The sequence below is a fragment of the Nomascus leucogenys genome, chromosome X, assembly GCF_006542625.1.
Source record: "Nomascus leucogenys isolate Asia chromosome X, Asia_NLE_v1, whole genome shotgun sequence".
Classification (NCBI taxonomy): Eukaryota; Metazoa; Chordata; class Mammalia; order Primates; family Hylobatidae; genus Nomascus; species Nomascus leucogenys.
Genome location: NC_044406.1, coordinates 121,197,690 through 121,213,769, shown reverse-complemented (window position 1 = coordinate 121,213,769; position 16,080 = coordinate 121,197,690). Strand labels below are relative to the sequence as shown.

General features: G+C 39.5%; 1 pseudogene; it reads left to right on the top strand.

Moving 5' to 3' along the window:
• The window catches only part of LOC100607508, a 58,371-nt pseudogene extending 42,551 nt beyond the window's left edge, over nucleotides 1-15,820 (top strand).
• The last annotated feature ends 260 nt before the right edge of the window (nucleotides 15,821-16,080 follow it).

The following is a 16,080-nucleotide window of genomic DNA, read 5'->3' as shown; positions in this document are numbered from 1 at the left end:
AGAAAAGGGTTAATTGACTAGAACAACATGGAAGGGCCAGGGAACTGAAATCTGGTGAATTTTAAAAAACAAACCAAAACAACAACAAGCAGGTATGTTATGGGTTGAGGTGTTCTCCTCCACCCTGTCCCCCCAAAAAAGATATGTTAAAGTCCTAATTCCCGGGCACATTCTCAGAGTGTGACCTTATTTGAAAATAGGGTTTTTATGAAGATAATCCATAAAGAGGTCATTAGTATGGGCCCTAATCCAACATGATTTTATAATATATGTCCTTATAAAAAGGGGAAATTTGGACATAGACAGATATGCAACAGAGAGAAGATGATGTGACTGACACACAGGGAGAATACTATGTGAAGACAAAGGATTGGAGTGATGCATCTACAAGCCACGGAATCCCAAAATTGCCAGCCACCTAGTTTGTCGTATTTTGTAATAGTAGCCCAAGTATATGGAGAGTAAGGCTGTCAAAGAGTTTCTGAAAAACCCAGATTTGTAGAGAGTGATGCTAAGTAACTAGAGGGTTTTATTGGAGTCACCGGACCCTTTCTTATCTCAACCCAAATCTTACAGTGGTCCTAGGGCACCCCAGAGCAAACCAGGGAATCAGAATATAGAATCCTCCCAACGTAACCATTTTGAGATCGAATGAACACTGTTGTTTTTGCTAAACATTGCTACAAAGCCACTTTGTGTGAAACCAAAATGGCAAACAGACTTGTGGTTCACCATAGGGTGACTTCCTTTGGCCATCACTAGGCAACAAATCAGGATGGATCCAAATGTGGCCAATTACATGCTCTCCAGAAAAAGACTCTTGAGAAAGCAAGCCTAAAAGTCCCATACAATACCATAGCTACAGCAGAAATACTTTACTTTGCTAAAATCACTTTCACCTTTTGGGATTTCTTCAAAATAAAGGCAAAAACTTTATGCTGCACATTGGATTATAAGTGTAGTTAAGACACCCATTATTGTATGAGAACTGTCTGGTTTGCTTTATAAAGCTAGAGTGGCAGATGACCCATTTCACGGACCTACTTTTAGACTAAATAGAAAATGTCAACTAAAACCACCTTGTGGTAGCCTTTGAAAATCTATGTATTAAAGAAAGATATTACTTTAAGTTTCCTCATACTCAACAGCATATGTCCATGGACATTGACTCCAAAGATAAATAGGGCACAGTTCCTTCTCTCAATGGTATGTGCTACAATCTGGTTAGGAAAACAGTACATGTACATAAAAACATAATAATACATGGTAGCATAGGGATTATCTCATTTAATTCTCACAACAGTCCTATGAGGGAGGTGCTATTTTTATTGTCATTTTAGAGATGTGGACACCAAGAAACAGAGAGGTTAATTAAATTTCCTAAGACAATAAAGCTATCAAGCAGTACAGCAAGTATTTGAGTCCAGGTAGTCTGGTTCTAGAGACAATGCTCTTAAGACTGCAATAGAGTAAAAAAGAATGACTCCTTGAATAGCAGCCTCCCAGGTGTCCAAAATCTTGAAGTATTACCAGAAGAGGGACATTTGAGAGAGAAAAGCCTTTTGAACATAATTTCACATTCAGTTCCACAGTAACTATATAATATGGGTAGCTTTTTGAAAGTACACTATGTTATTATAGAAGATTAGCCAGTACCAATCAATTATTATAAAATTCTTCAGACATACGTTAGCATAATGAAGGCTCTAGTTCACCTATACCTCAGTGGAGACTCTTCTCTCTGGCTTCTTAATAATCTCCATCATCATCCTCTGACTCCACTGTGGTGGTCTTCCATCTGGCCAGTTGAGAAAACATTACTAATAAGGGACATAAACCCTTACATTTGCATTTAAAGGACAACAGCTATTATGTATTTAGCACTATCATCTATCAGCCTCTTTGTATCTATTTTCTGAATCTTCATAAAAAACGTATGGAATTAGTATTATATGTACCTCCATTTGACATCTGAGGAAACTGAGTTGTAGACAGGCCAAAGTACCCAAGATCACATAGCTAGCAAGTGGTGGCTAGGACTTGAGCCAGGTCTGACTGACTGCAGAACCAGCTCTCTTAAACGCCTCACTCTAATGAGTTCCATATAATATCAAATGAAGAAATTAAATCTACATATCAATTGACTATGCTGTTTTATATTCCTAATAACTTTTATATGCCCATTCTGGATATCTCTTCGCAGCTTATTTTGACTGGCATTGTTTAGGACAAACTGTCATTAATCTATGCAGAGAAACTGGAGTTCTTCTGTTTCTATGTTGTACGGCAAATTCTCCTAATTTAGGCTAACTCATTCAATTCATTCATTTTTTCTATTTAGAATGTGTATGTGCATACATGTGTGCACATTCATGTGTGTGCACGTGAATGTATGTGTGTGTATTAAGCAACTCTTCAGCTCAGGATATCCATCAAATAAAGGACCTTGCCTATAACAGCTTTGTGTTTCTAGATGCTATTGCTCTGAAAGAACAGTTGAATACACACACACACACACACACACACACTAGCTTGTATCAAGTCAGCAGAATTACGCACACACGAAAAACTTGTATCAAGTCAGCAGAATTATTCCTAACTTAAGGCCAGTTGGGGAGGTGATTTTAGGAGTCCTTCCATGTTGGAACTCATGGAATGGGGGGTGCAGAGGCTTGGAGAGGGAATAAGTCCCTCACACCAAAAATACAAATTACCTGAGGTTCATGAAGTGAGGCTGTAAAGTGGTGAGACCGGCTTCCCTAGCAGCCACATTCAATTACCCTAATCTGTGACTATTTTCAAGACTTGATTTAAATTTTAACTTGATTTTATCTGAATTTGAAAAATAGACTGCAATAATCTGCTTATTTATTATAAATGTATTCTGAGGTGATTTTCCAAGGCTTCTGTTGGTGATTATTTAAAATTTACTATCATCATCTGGTCTTTTCCAACTCCACCACCTCCAACCTAGCCCAGGCCCTCATTTCTCCTGCTCAAATGATCACTAGCTGGCCTGGATAACCACAGTGATACCCACCTTCTATCCATCCTACATACTGATACCAGAATAATGATCCTTTAACATCACACACACCACTCACTCCCCTGTACTAAGCTTTTCAATGACTCCATGGATTTCCAATAGCAGAAAGTGTAAACTCATCTGTTAGCCTGTCAAGACCCTCCCTTCAGGCCTCATCCTGGCACCCACTCATCCTTAATTCCCACAACTCCTAGCATGCTTGTACATCTTCTATTCTAGTCAGGCCTATTCAATCTCTCTCCTGTGAACACAGCATACTCATTTATTTACATATTGTCATATTACAACAAAGTGCTGTATTGATTTCATTTGAAAACATACTGTAGGTACAAGATCCTACTCTACGCCATCATCTTGGTGAGATGCTAGATTACAAAGAAGAACAAGGCAGTCCATAGCCGTCTGGTGAAAGTGACAGGCAGCTGAACAGGCAATCATTTTGCAGCATGATAAGTGGTATATGAAAGAGGTCCAGAGAGCTGTGGGAGCTCAGAGGAAAGGAACTTAACCCAGACTTTAGAGAGCAGGGAAAGACTTAAGAAGAAGTGATGTTGTAATTTTAATGCATAAAACATGAGTAAGAGTTAGTTAGACAAGGAGTTTGAGAGGGAAGTGACATTCCAAGCAGAAAAGAGCAGCATTGACAAAGGTCTGGAAGAGATCCTGATCCGTTCATGGAACGGATCCCCAGATTCATGGTCCTGATCCCCAGAACCTATTCATCTTATAAACTTGGTACTCTTTGAGCAACATCTCCCCATTTCTCCCACCTGGCAGTCCCTGATAATTACTGTTCTATTCTCTGTTTTTATGAGTTTGACTTTTTCAGATTCTGCACATAAATGAGATCATGCAGTATTTGCCTTTCTGTGTTTGGCTTATTTAGCTTAGCATAATGTCCTTCAGATCTACCTATGTTGTTTCAGATCCAGGATTTCTCCCCTTTAAGGCTGAATAGTTTTCCATTGTATATGTGCACCACATTTTCTTTATCCATTCATCCATTGATGGGCACTTAAGTTGATTCCATATCTTGGCTATTGTGAATAGTGCTGCAATGAACATGAATGTGCAGATATCTCTTTGAAATAATTACTTAATTTTCTTTGGATATACACCTGGAAGTGGGATTGCTGGATCAAGGTCCAAAGTGGTTTTGCTAATTACTAATCTCGAGAGAGGACTGCCATTATGTGGAGAATAGTAAAGATCATCACTATGCCAACCACCAGAAGCAGAAGTGCATACACTTATGCCTACTATGAGATTCTGCATTCAGAAATGAACAAGAGGAAGGCCAATCGCTCAGAGGTGTTGCACTTGAAGCTTGATGAAAAACAGGGATGAGACTTCGGGTTGTATCCTTCAGAAAGGGAGTAAGTGTCTTTAGCGTAATGCATGGAAAATAGTGATATTAGATTAGGGAACATTTTTGCAAGTAAGTAAATGGAAAGAAGGATGCATGTGGATGCTGGGCATTCGGTGAGGGCTAAGGACGTGGGAAGGGGTTAGACTACAGTGAACGTCAGTGGTTTTGCATACCTTGTGTTTCGTGTTCCCATATTCTGGTAAGATAAATGGCACTGTGATGACAACCTGTGCACGATGAATTTTCAATCATTTGGATTTCATTAGAATAGAGTCCTCAAAATTAGAATTGCTAGGTCAGAGCACACAAACTATTTCATTTAATTTATGGCTCTAAATAAATATCTGAAAACTGCTTCTTAAAAGGGTTAGACCAATTGACATTCTTACCAGTGACATAGGTGACTATTCCTATATATTTCATCAACTACTTCTGAAGTTCAATGCTTCACAAATATATCTTTCAGCTTAGAGTGCGTGGGCCAGCCTCTATGGTGATCCTCTGCATAGATTAAGAATCTTTCCTGAAAGGTTTTCTTGATCCATGTGATACATAGTTGCACCCCAAAACAGGATCCTTCCCAAGTTTCCCTCTGATCAATTCTGCCACCTCCATCAGAGGGGTTAATGCATTTGTTTCTCTTCTTATGACTTATGACAGAGATTTTCCAGCTGCAGTCCTGAGCATAATTTCACTTCTAGAGCTTTCCTAGCTGGCATTTCATTCAATTCTGAACACCCTGAGTTAGCAATTAAGACATCAAAATCTACTGCACTACAAATGTGAGGCATCTCCAGATCCCAGTTAATAACATTGTGTTGTATACCTGAAAATTGCTAAAGAGTACTTTTTAAGAATCTAGACCACAGAAAATAAGTATGTGAGGTAATACATACATTAATTAGCTTAATTTAGCCATTCTACAATGTATACATATTTTAAAACATCATGCTGTATATCATAAATATGTGCAGTTTGTCAGTTTAAATAAATAAATCACGAGTAAATCGATAACATCTTACTTGGCTCCAATTAGCTCCTAAATTAGCATGTTTTGAGTTTTAGAAACATAAACAAAGGTTTTGCACCTGAAACACTCAATGATATATGCTTATGCATGTCATTAGTCTAAAGCTCACAATCTGCAGAGAAGGAAATGGTATCCCAAAACCTTAAGGGTCTTGCTCAAGTGCACACAGCTAGCTAGCCTAGGAGCTGAGACTAAAACTGAAATTTTTGGACTTGCGATGCCACTTGGTTCTCCCTATATATTATGTTAATGCGTCGCTTTGGCCTGCTTTACTCTAGGCTAAGCAGATTAACTCCCTCAGACCTGGCTCTTGGTCTTATCTTGGCTGGGCATCAGGGTCAATTTCTTTGAATCCAACTAGAAACTGGATCTTTGGTGGCCCCTAACTCGGCAGTTGCTCATTATCTGGTACTCACATCCAGAAACAACCAGCTTTCTGCTTCTTTCTTTAGGCATCACAGCCTGGTTAAAACTAGTTACTCTCAAAGCAGAGATAGATCTTTCTCCCTGAAGGTGCTTTCAGGTCAGGATCTTGGAAACACCGTTCTGTTTTCCTACCTCCAGCTTGCCCTTCAGTGCTTCCATCCTCTGCCTGAGTATAGTGTCAAAAAACTGCAGGTCCAGGGATGAATCCAGATTTAGAGCTGCCATTGAAGGATCTGGTGGGGAGGAGAGGGACATCTTTTACCAGTCTGTTACTTCCTAGTCTAATACTGGAAACCCTAAGATCAGTACCTCTTAGATTTCTTTTGGCCACAGGCCACCGTGGGAAACTGATGAAAGTGATAGTCTGTCACCCAAATTCACACATGCACAAAAATTAGAGCTCCAATTTCAGGACCTTCAAAGGCCATCTGAATCCTAGCCATGATCTGTAGATACTTGTCGAGAATTTGATTACAGTGGTTACTCCCTAGTCTTAAGCAGATATACTTTCCAATAATTATGGGGAGAATTTGAATGTTGCAGGTTACTTCCTGGTTTCAAACAAAATGTGTAATTGTTGTGTCTGGAATGAGAGGTGGGGGGATCTTTTTTCATAGCAGGTTTCTTCTTAGGCTCATTCACACTTCCTAGGCTTCCTGAATAATTGTGGAGATGTTATTACAGTAGGCAGCTATATATAGTATCTACTGTATCTACTGCTACTGTATCTCTCAGGCACAGGATGCATTGTTCTATGCTGTCAAAAATAGTTGCAGGCTCCATGACAGACTATAACATTGTGAGCAAAAAGCTGCCTATAATGACTTCCAGTTAGCTTTAATATTACAGCTGGAGTTAACTCACAATTATGTTTGCCAAGAGTAGCAGAGCAAGCTTGCCAGCAAAGTCCTACACTGTAGCCTTTCCCCACTTGTTACGGTTAAATCCCTGAAAATCACTGTGGTAAAATAATTTATATTTGAAGGACTTAGAACGCTGTGGGTAAAGTAGAATCAGAAACCAAAGGACAAATTGTGAGTCTATAAAAGCTCTTAGAAGCTGTTTTTGACTTTCACTAAAATGAAAGTTAAAGACAGAACACCACATTTAAAAAGTCAATATTTTATATACTTTTAAAATTAGAAATAGTCATAAACAATTCTGTATAATTTCCATCTACCATCCTTCACTCATTAGAGCATTTTCAGGAATGATTTCTTCCTGTTTTATCTTTATTGTGTCATTTATTTTAAAAGTTACACTCATAATAATTTAATTGTATAGAAGTGTTATAAAGTAAAAAGCAAAAGTCTCAAATCTCACTCCACACTCAGAGATAACCATTATTAATGGAAGGACATTTGGACTTTTTACATTTTGGCTTTTTTTGGGTGTGGAGGAGGAATCGTTTTTCAGCCTGATGGTTCTCACAGCCACGATTTTCAGGCTGCTGGATTTTAAGGCCCCTGTGAAGCTGGTGAGAAAGGAATGGGGATAGTTCAAGTTAAAAAGTCATAAGCCTTGCTGCTCTTATTGAGACTCAGCAGCTTTTGTTTAATAAAAGCTTCTCAGATTCTTGCAAACCTTTGTTTAATTTCCAGAGTTCTAAAAAAGTTGATTGTGACAATTTTTGCCAGTATTTGCATTTTTTTTAAGGAGGAACAAGTTTATGGAGGGTTTCACCCTGCCATTCCAGACTTTGCTCCACTATCTAAGCTTTTTGCATTTCTCTCTTTCAAAAAATACGTTTGCTTTCATCTTCTGCCAATTTCTGGCCCCTCTGCTGTGAAAAGAAAGGGAAAGTTTGTGAAACTGAGATACAAGGAAATTATAGCTTTGGAGTCAGATTGACCCAGATGTGGATCCTATCTCCACCACTCACTCAGATTGTGATCATGGGCGGGTAGATGATATTCCTGAGTCTACATCTCCTAATTGATAAATAGTAGTAATAATACTCACCACAACCTGTCTGTCAAAATCAAAGGAAAGCTTTTGGTACAAGTCCCTAGCAGATAACAAATATCTAACATATGGTTTAAGTATTTTAGTTGCATGTACCGAGCATCTTTTGAGATTGAATTGCAATATATGTATATATTATCTATATATTATATATACTATTATATATATTATGTATATATACATTTTACATATCAGTGTCAGCTTTGAGCACCCAAACTTTTAATACTTCTTTCATAGGAATTTAAAGAATTACACGTGACCTCTGCTTCTTAAACTAAGCATCCTGAAAATAATGTACCCTTTCCTGATGACTGAAGATCATCCTTATATAAATATTAATTATTCATTCTAGTACTATTGCTAATTTATACGAATTCAATATGTAATATTAATTGTTATCAATTATTACTTTTATGTCATTAATTTCAACTTATTATGCTTTTAGAGTAACGAATGTGATGGTCACGGTTTATTCCTTCACTATATGGTTCCAGCCTATGGTTTTGATAACTTTTCTGCTCCCTTATTTTATCTACAGTCATTCTGGGAAGAATTTCAGTTGTTCATATTCTTTCCTTTCCCCACTGCCAGTGTCTGCCTGACATTAATGACTAGCTCATTTCCTGAGTTTGCTTAGTATGCCTTTCTTCATCTGCCTTTGTGTCCATATCTACAATCCAGCCAAGTTGGAGGTGTAGCAAACACTAACATCAGAAGGATAAAGGAGTTTGAACTTTGTCCTGAAGACAGCAGGTGAAATAAGGATATGTTCATGGTGGGAAGAAGGATTGAAAGAGGAAGGATAAGGTTAGATTGTGTGGAGAGTACATCACTCTGTCAGCAGTGGAGGATATATCAGGTTGTCAGATCCTCGGGTGGAAGAGAGGGAGAACAAGTGGTGTAAGGGCAGCAATTAGCTTTTAATGGGTCTTAGAATTCAAACTTTATCATCAGTTGATATTCTTTGTTGAAGTATATTGGAGAGGGGAGTGGCGTGGTCATATTTATGTTTTCTATGGATCACCTTACCTGGGATGAGGGGGATAAATTTAGCATTGGTGGAGATGTGGGTGAAAACCTGGAAACAGGGACAGTAACAAAAAACTTGCTGACATAGGGGAACATAAAGTGTATCCAAACCAAGTTAAGGCTGATGAGGATGAAGTGTGGGATGGATTTTTGAAACTATAAGAAGTGAAGTCTGTCTTAACTGTTTTTCCTGGGGAAGTGGGATGCAGCTGACTCAGAGATGTCTTTTGACTTTCTAGGTAGATGATGGTGACACCACTCAAGAGAGGGAACCAAGAAAGAAGAGAGGGATTTTTTTTTTTTTAAGAAAAGACAAGTTCAACTTGGGACATTTTGAGTTTTTATATTTGAGTGTGCCATAGGCACTTAGAGATATGATCAGAATCTGCTCGGTTACCATGTCTAAGGGCTGGTCTTCAGCTTTTCAGAGTCATGAACACATTTTGCAAGAGCCAAGAGTTAAGCCAAGCTTACCAAGGATTGATTTACAAAGTAGAATGCCAATCAACTTTCAATGAGAACTATAATGGTCAGGTTGAGTTAGCAATATGGATTAGAAAGCAGAAAGTGTTGTTAAAGGAAAGGGATCCCAGGAAAGGCCTATTTTAATAGTAGTGGGGACATAAAGGCCTCAGGAACCCCAGGTGAGGCACAATTGATTTAATGTCTTTGTCTAGTAAGAAGCACATTCAGACTTCCTCAGGGACGGTATCTGTTCTTTTTCTTCCTGTACTTGAGTCATAGTTTTTAATTTCTTTGCAGGCATCACATATTTTTGATGAAAATTGGACGTTTAAAACATTATAATGCAGTAACTCAGAGAATCAGATTATCTCTTTCTCCAGGGTTTGTTGTTACTGCTTATCGTGGGTTGTAGGTTTGTTCGTTCTTTTTTTTTTTTTTTTTTTTTTTGGTGACTTTTAGAAACATTTTTAAAGACTCTATCCTTTGTTATGTGTGTTCACTAAAGTCTTTGTTCTGTTAGCTTAGTGGTCCACTAATAATAGGACAGAGATTTCCTTGCATGCTAGGAGACAAAAATAAAAATAGTAGATTGACTCTGTGTTACATTTCTGACCTAGCCTACACTATATGCTTGTGCAGAGCTTAAATGTCACCCACAGGTGAAAGATCAAGGTCTTCTCAGGTCTTCTTTGAGTATCCACCCATTCCTGGGCAAGTGCATGGGCTTATAGAGTCCTTAATGTACTCAGAAGCTTTACAAAGCCCTTGTTCTCCTTTCTATCTTTTCCCCAGCCTCTTTTTTCCCAAGCTTTTTTGATTTGTCTACTGCTTGCCCCATCTGTTATCCCTTGCACTAGATTCTCTAGATTACTAGCTAAGAGTAATATATTTGCTTTGAAATTAATTCATCAAACTCTTCTCAGAAGGCTGCTGCAGCCCTGAAAACGTTCCAAGACAGATAAAACAGGCATGTCTCTGCACTGATCCCTTAGGGGGCCATGCTGTGGGTTTCTTACTTACAGTTAAATGATGCATTTAGTCTATTCTGCAACTGGCCATGGCTTTAAACAAGTCTTTAACGTAGGCTGGTTGCCATTCCAGTATAATTCACTTGAAAAGCAGTAGCAGTCAGGAATTGGAGCATCCTGGATGGGAGACGAGGAATCCAGAGCCTGGATTGGCGTGAACTTTTTGTGCTCTTCACTGAATCCCCCCAAGACATCTATAGAAGCTTGTTTGACTGTTCACAGAATGAGAGTGGTCAGCTATGCCTAATAGGGCCATCAAGGAAGGGCTCATGGAGGGAGGACCCTTAAGTTCATCCTTCAAACATGCTGGAGAATTTTCTAGTTGGGTCTGAGAAGGTTGAGGCCAGATGTGGGAATATCCTCCTACCATGTAGAAGGAACAACCAGAAAAGACGTGGAAGCCTGGAATACCTTATATACTTCATGAAATGTAAGCAGCTGGCTGAAGCACTTTGCATACATCCTCTCATGAGGCCATTACAACATTCCTAGGAAACAGACTATTGTTATCTCCATTTTACTGAGGAGAAAAGAGGCTGGAGGAGGTAAAGTAACTCCACCAGCTAACAGATGATTGTGGGAGATGGTCAAGGGCTATTCATAGAAAGTGTTGGACAATTATAGTCACTACTGTCCACCATCCAATACTGCAAAACACAGCCTTCATTCTATCTTGGCTTCCATGTTGCCCATGGCAGGACATGAAGTCAGCCTATACTTTGTTAAGCCTATCCTTCTCAGGGCCAAGTTTCCTCACTACAGAAAGTTTTGTGGCCTTTTTCTGATGTGTCTCTATTCCCAGTATCTTTCTACATGCTCGCAGGTGGTTTTCCCAGTGGCCACAGCTGACCTACTTGTCTCCACATTCCCTTCCTTGGGAGCAACACAACAGTACTTCCCTAGGTCCTGGGTGTTTGCCCTAAATGTTTCTGCTCATGATATAAGACTTAGTCACCTTCACTACTGCAAGCCTTTCATGCTGCTTCCTTTCTATCCTCCTCACAAACTAATTCTGATAAAAGTGAGAATCTGTGGAGACCTTCAGGATTCCAGTGCCATTCATGTTTCCACGGAAGTATTCTATTTCGGACAGTTCCTACTCTCACTTGATCTAAACAAATCTGATTTGCTCATCTCCATTTCTTTGCCAAAGCCTTGTCTCCAACCTCTGCAACATCAGTATATTTACTGAGGCTTTCTTTTCTCCTGCTTTCCAGCAGTTTAAGAATTCTACAAGTTACTAAATCCCTGCTGGCTTTCATTTTTCCAAACATACATTCAACTGCCTTGAAGTGGTCAACTTCAATCAAGGAGATGATGCACCACCCATGGTTTGTATAGACACAATTCCAAACCCTCCTCTGCGGCCCTAGCATCTTACTGGTAGAAACACCCTAGTTCAATTGCCTTTGCAGAGTGTATTAGTAAGAACTCAATTACAGAAGCAGTATTGGTAGGATATCTGTATCTATATCTATATCTTACCTATCTTTCTCTCTCTCTCTCTCTCTCTTTTTCTCCATATATCTATCTACCTATTATCTATCTATCATCTATCTATCTGTTTATTGCATGGAATTGGCAATTGTGAGGTCTGGCTAAACAAGTTGTTATGGCAGGCAGTCAGGAAGGAAAAATCTTGGACAACCTGAAATTCATAGGCACAGGCTGAAGCTGAAGTCCATAGGTGGAATTTCTTCTCTCTTGGGGAAACCTCAACCCTGCTTTTAAGGCCTTCCAACAGATTGACTCAGGCCAACCCAAATTAACCAGGATAATCTCCCTCACCTAGATTCAGCTGATTATAGCCTTTAATTATATTTAAAAACTCTCTTTACAGCAACATTTAGTGTTTGATTAAATAACTGGAAACTGTAGCCTACCCAAGGTGACACATCAGAAAAACCATCACAAATAACATGACCCCAATTCTGAGAGAATTGTGCCCGAGTAACTGGGACCAAGTCAAAATTTTTAATTTACCCACACAGTTTACCATAGACTTCCCTTCCAGCTCAAGGGAAGGGCCTCATTTTCTCCCCCAAAATTCAGAGTTTCTGCATTCTACCTTACAGACTAGCTTCTAAGATACTTCCTCTCCTGATGATTCCCAAGAGATAATGCAGTCACACTGTAGGCAAGTCACACAAAGTTGGGTAGTTAGTATTCACGAACTATATCTAGATCTATACAAAAATCCATACAGCTACCTATATATTGTCTCTAAAAAAGGTTTAATTTTTTTATTTTTAAATTTTGTGGGTACATAGTAGGTGTATATATTTATAGGGTACATGAGATGTTTTGATACATTAGGCATACAATGCATAATAGCCACATCAGGGTAAATGGGGTAACCATCAGCTCAAGCATTCACCATTTCTTTGTGTTACAGACAATCCAATGATACTCTTTTAGTGATTTTGAAATGTACAATAAATTATGTTGACTGTAGTCACCCTGCTGTGTTATCAAATACTAGATCTTATTCATTCTATCTAACTATATTTTTGTACCCATTAACCATCCCCACTCCCCTGTGACTACTCTTCCCAGCCTCAGGAACCATCCTTCTACTCTCCATCTCCATGAATTCAATTATTTTTAATTTTTAGCTCCCACAAATGAGTGAAAACATGCAAAGTTTGTCTTTTCTGTGCCTGGCTTATTTCACTTAACATAATGATTTCCAGTTCCATCCGTGTTGTCGCAAATGAAAGAATGTCATTCTTTTTACGGCTGAATAGTACTCCATTGTGTATATACACCACATTTTCTTTTTCCATTCATCTGCTGATGGACACATAGGTTGCTTCTAAATCTTGGCTATTGTGAATTGTGCTGCAGTAAACACGGGAGTGCAGATATATCTTCAACATACTGATTTCCTTTCATTTGAGCATACATCTAGGGGTGAGATTGGTGAATCCTATGGTAGTCCTACTTTAGTTTCTTTAAGGAAACTCCAAGCCATTCTCCATAGTGGTCGTACTAATTTACATCTCCACTAACAGTGTACAAGGGGTTTCCTTTTCTCCACATCCTCTCCAGCATTTGTTATTATTGCCTGTCTTTTGGATAGAACCCATTCTAACTGGAGTGAGATGATATATCGTTGTAGTTTTGATCTGCATTTCTCAATGATCAATGATGTTGAGCACCTTTTCATATACCTGTTTGCCATTTGTATATCTTCTTTTGAAAAATATGCATTCAGATCTTTTGCCCATTTAAAAATCAGATTATTAGATTTTTTCCTATTGAGTTGTATGAGCTCCTTATATATTCTGGTTATTAATTCCTTGTCAAATGGGTAGTTTGCAAATATTTTCTCTTATTCTGTGTGTTGTCTCTTCACTTTATTGGTTGTTTCCTTTTCTGTGCAGAAGCTTTTAAACTTGGTGTGATCTCATTTGTCCATATTTGCTTTGGTTGTCTGTGCTTGCAGGGTATTACTCAAGAAATCTTTGCCCAGTCTCACGTCCTGGAGAGTTTCCCTGATGTTTTCTTGTAGTAGTTTCATAATTTGAGGTCTTAGATTTAAGTCTTTAATCCACTTGATTTGATTTTTAATGTGGTCAGAGATGGGGGTCTAGTTTCATCTTTCTGCATATGAATATCCGGTTTTCCCAGCACCATTTTTTGAAGAGACTGTCTTTTCCCCAGTGAATGCTCTTGGCACTTTTGTTGAAAACGAGTTCACTGTAGGGGTGTGGATTTGTTTCTGGGTTCTCTATTCTGTTCCATTGGTCTATACGTCTGATTTTTATGGCAGTATTATGCTGTTTTGGTTGCTACACTCTGTAACATAATTTGAGGTCAGGTAATGCGATGCCTCCAGTTTTGTTCTTTTTGCCCAGGATACTTTTGGCTATTCTGGATCTTTTGTGATTCCATATAGATGTTAGAATTTTTTTTTTCTGTTTCTGTGAAGAATGGCATTAGTATTTTGATAGGGATTGCATTGAATCTGTAGATTGCTTTGGTTAATATGGACATTTTAACAATATTGATTCTTCTAATCCATGAACATGGAATACCTTTCTATTATTTTGTGTCCTCTTCAATTTCTTGCATCAATGTTTTATAGTTTTCATTGTAGAGATCTTTCGCTTTGGTTAAATTTAACCCTAGGTATTTTATTTTATTTCTGTCAATTGTAAATGGGATTACTTTCTTGATTTTTTGTTCAGATTGTTTGTTGTTGGCATATAGAAGTGATACTGAGTTTTTTATGTTGATTTTGTGTTCTGCAAATTTACTGAATTTGTTTATCACTTCTAACCATTTTCTTGTAGAGTCTCTGGGTTTTTCCTGGCCACCTCTGCTGCAAACAGTGATGACAACAACCTCTTCATCTATGACTGCAGTGCTGCAGAATAGTCACAAGAAAATAAAGGGGAGGATGGGCTGCCCTTGGTCTGGGGGAGTGGCATGATTCTGGCATCCACCTCCAAGTCTGGCAGCTATTTTGCTTTAACAGATGACCACAAGCATCTGATTCTTTTCCATACAAAACCATGGCAATGTCTGAGTGTCAGGACCATGGCAAGGAGGTGTATGGCCCTGACCTTACAGCCTCTGAGGTGAAGGTCTTGGTGGCTGACAAATCTGGAGATGTGTACTCCTTTTTGGTTTCAGAGCCACATAGATGCGGCAGACTTGACCTGGCACACCTGTCAATGTTGTTAGAGGTGACTGTGAGTCCTGATAACTGCTTCATCCTCACTGCCAACCAGGATGAGAAGATCCAGGTCAGCTAGGCCACAGCGCCTCACAGTATCGAGTCCTTCTGCCTCAGGCACACGTAGTTTGTGAGCTGCATCTCTGTGGTGCCCACTCAGCCCGAACTGTTTCTTGTCCTCCTCCAGGGACTGCACTCTTAGGCTCTGGGAGTACAGAAGTGGCCATCAACTGCACTGCTCTCACCTGGCCAGTCTGCAAGGGCTGATGGACCCCTGGGACACCAGAGGTTTGTCACATCCGGGATCATGTTCTGGTGTTAGGAGAACTGCATGACGCTTCTGTGCAACTGTATTCCTGTAATCTACATCTTCCAGCTTGATATTCTCAGACAGCTAACTTACTGTACAGGCAGCATCTGTCAATCTAGCACCATGTGTGGGATGTGGCTTTCGAGAAGACCCAGGGGCTGTGGGTGCTGCCGGACTGCCATGAAATCCCCCTGGTGCTCTGCAGGCCTGTAGGTGGCCAGTGGCATTCTGTTCCTGAATACACTGTGTTTAAAAAAAAAAAAAGTCTCCAGTGTTATTCGTGGGAACTGGGCCATGCTGGAATGCCCTAACGTCACAGATGCCAGCTTCAGCAGTCTCTACAAGGCCATCTTCGATAACATGACCTTCTATCTGAAGAAGAAAGAGGAGAGACTGCAGTAGCAGCTGGAGAATTCCCCCACCTGGGCCCCAAACCAAGAAGTTGAGGCCGGGTTGAGGTGCCTTTGAGTTGCTGACCTTGGTGGTTGGTAGTGCCTGTCACAACCTTGAAACAGCAAAAGCAGTTTTTACTTGTTCCCTCCTCATCCTGGCATCTCCCTTTAAGAAGGAAAAGATGACATTAGTTAGGTCTGACCAGCTCAGCTCAGTGGATGGAACGGTCTCCTGGGCTCTAGAACATTCCGTATCACTGAGCATAGGCTCTTGCCTGGTGTCTGTGCCCCCTTCTGGTTGAAGAGAAGCTCTGCAGGGCATTAGCTCAACTAAGA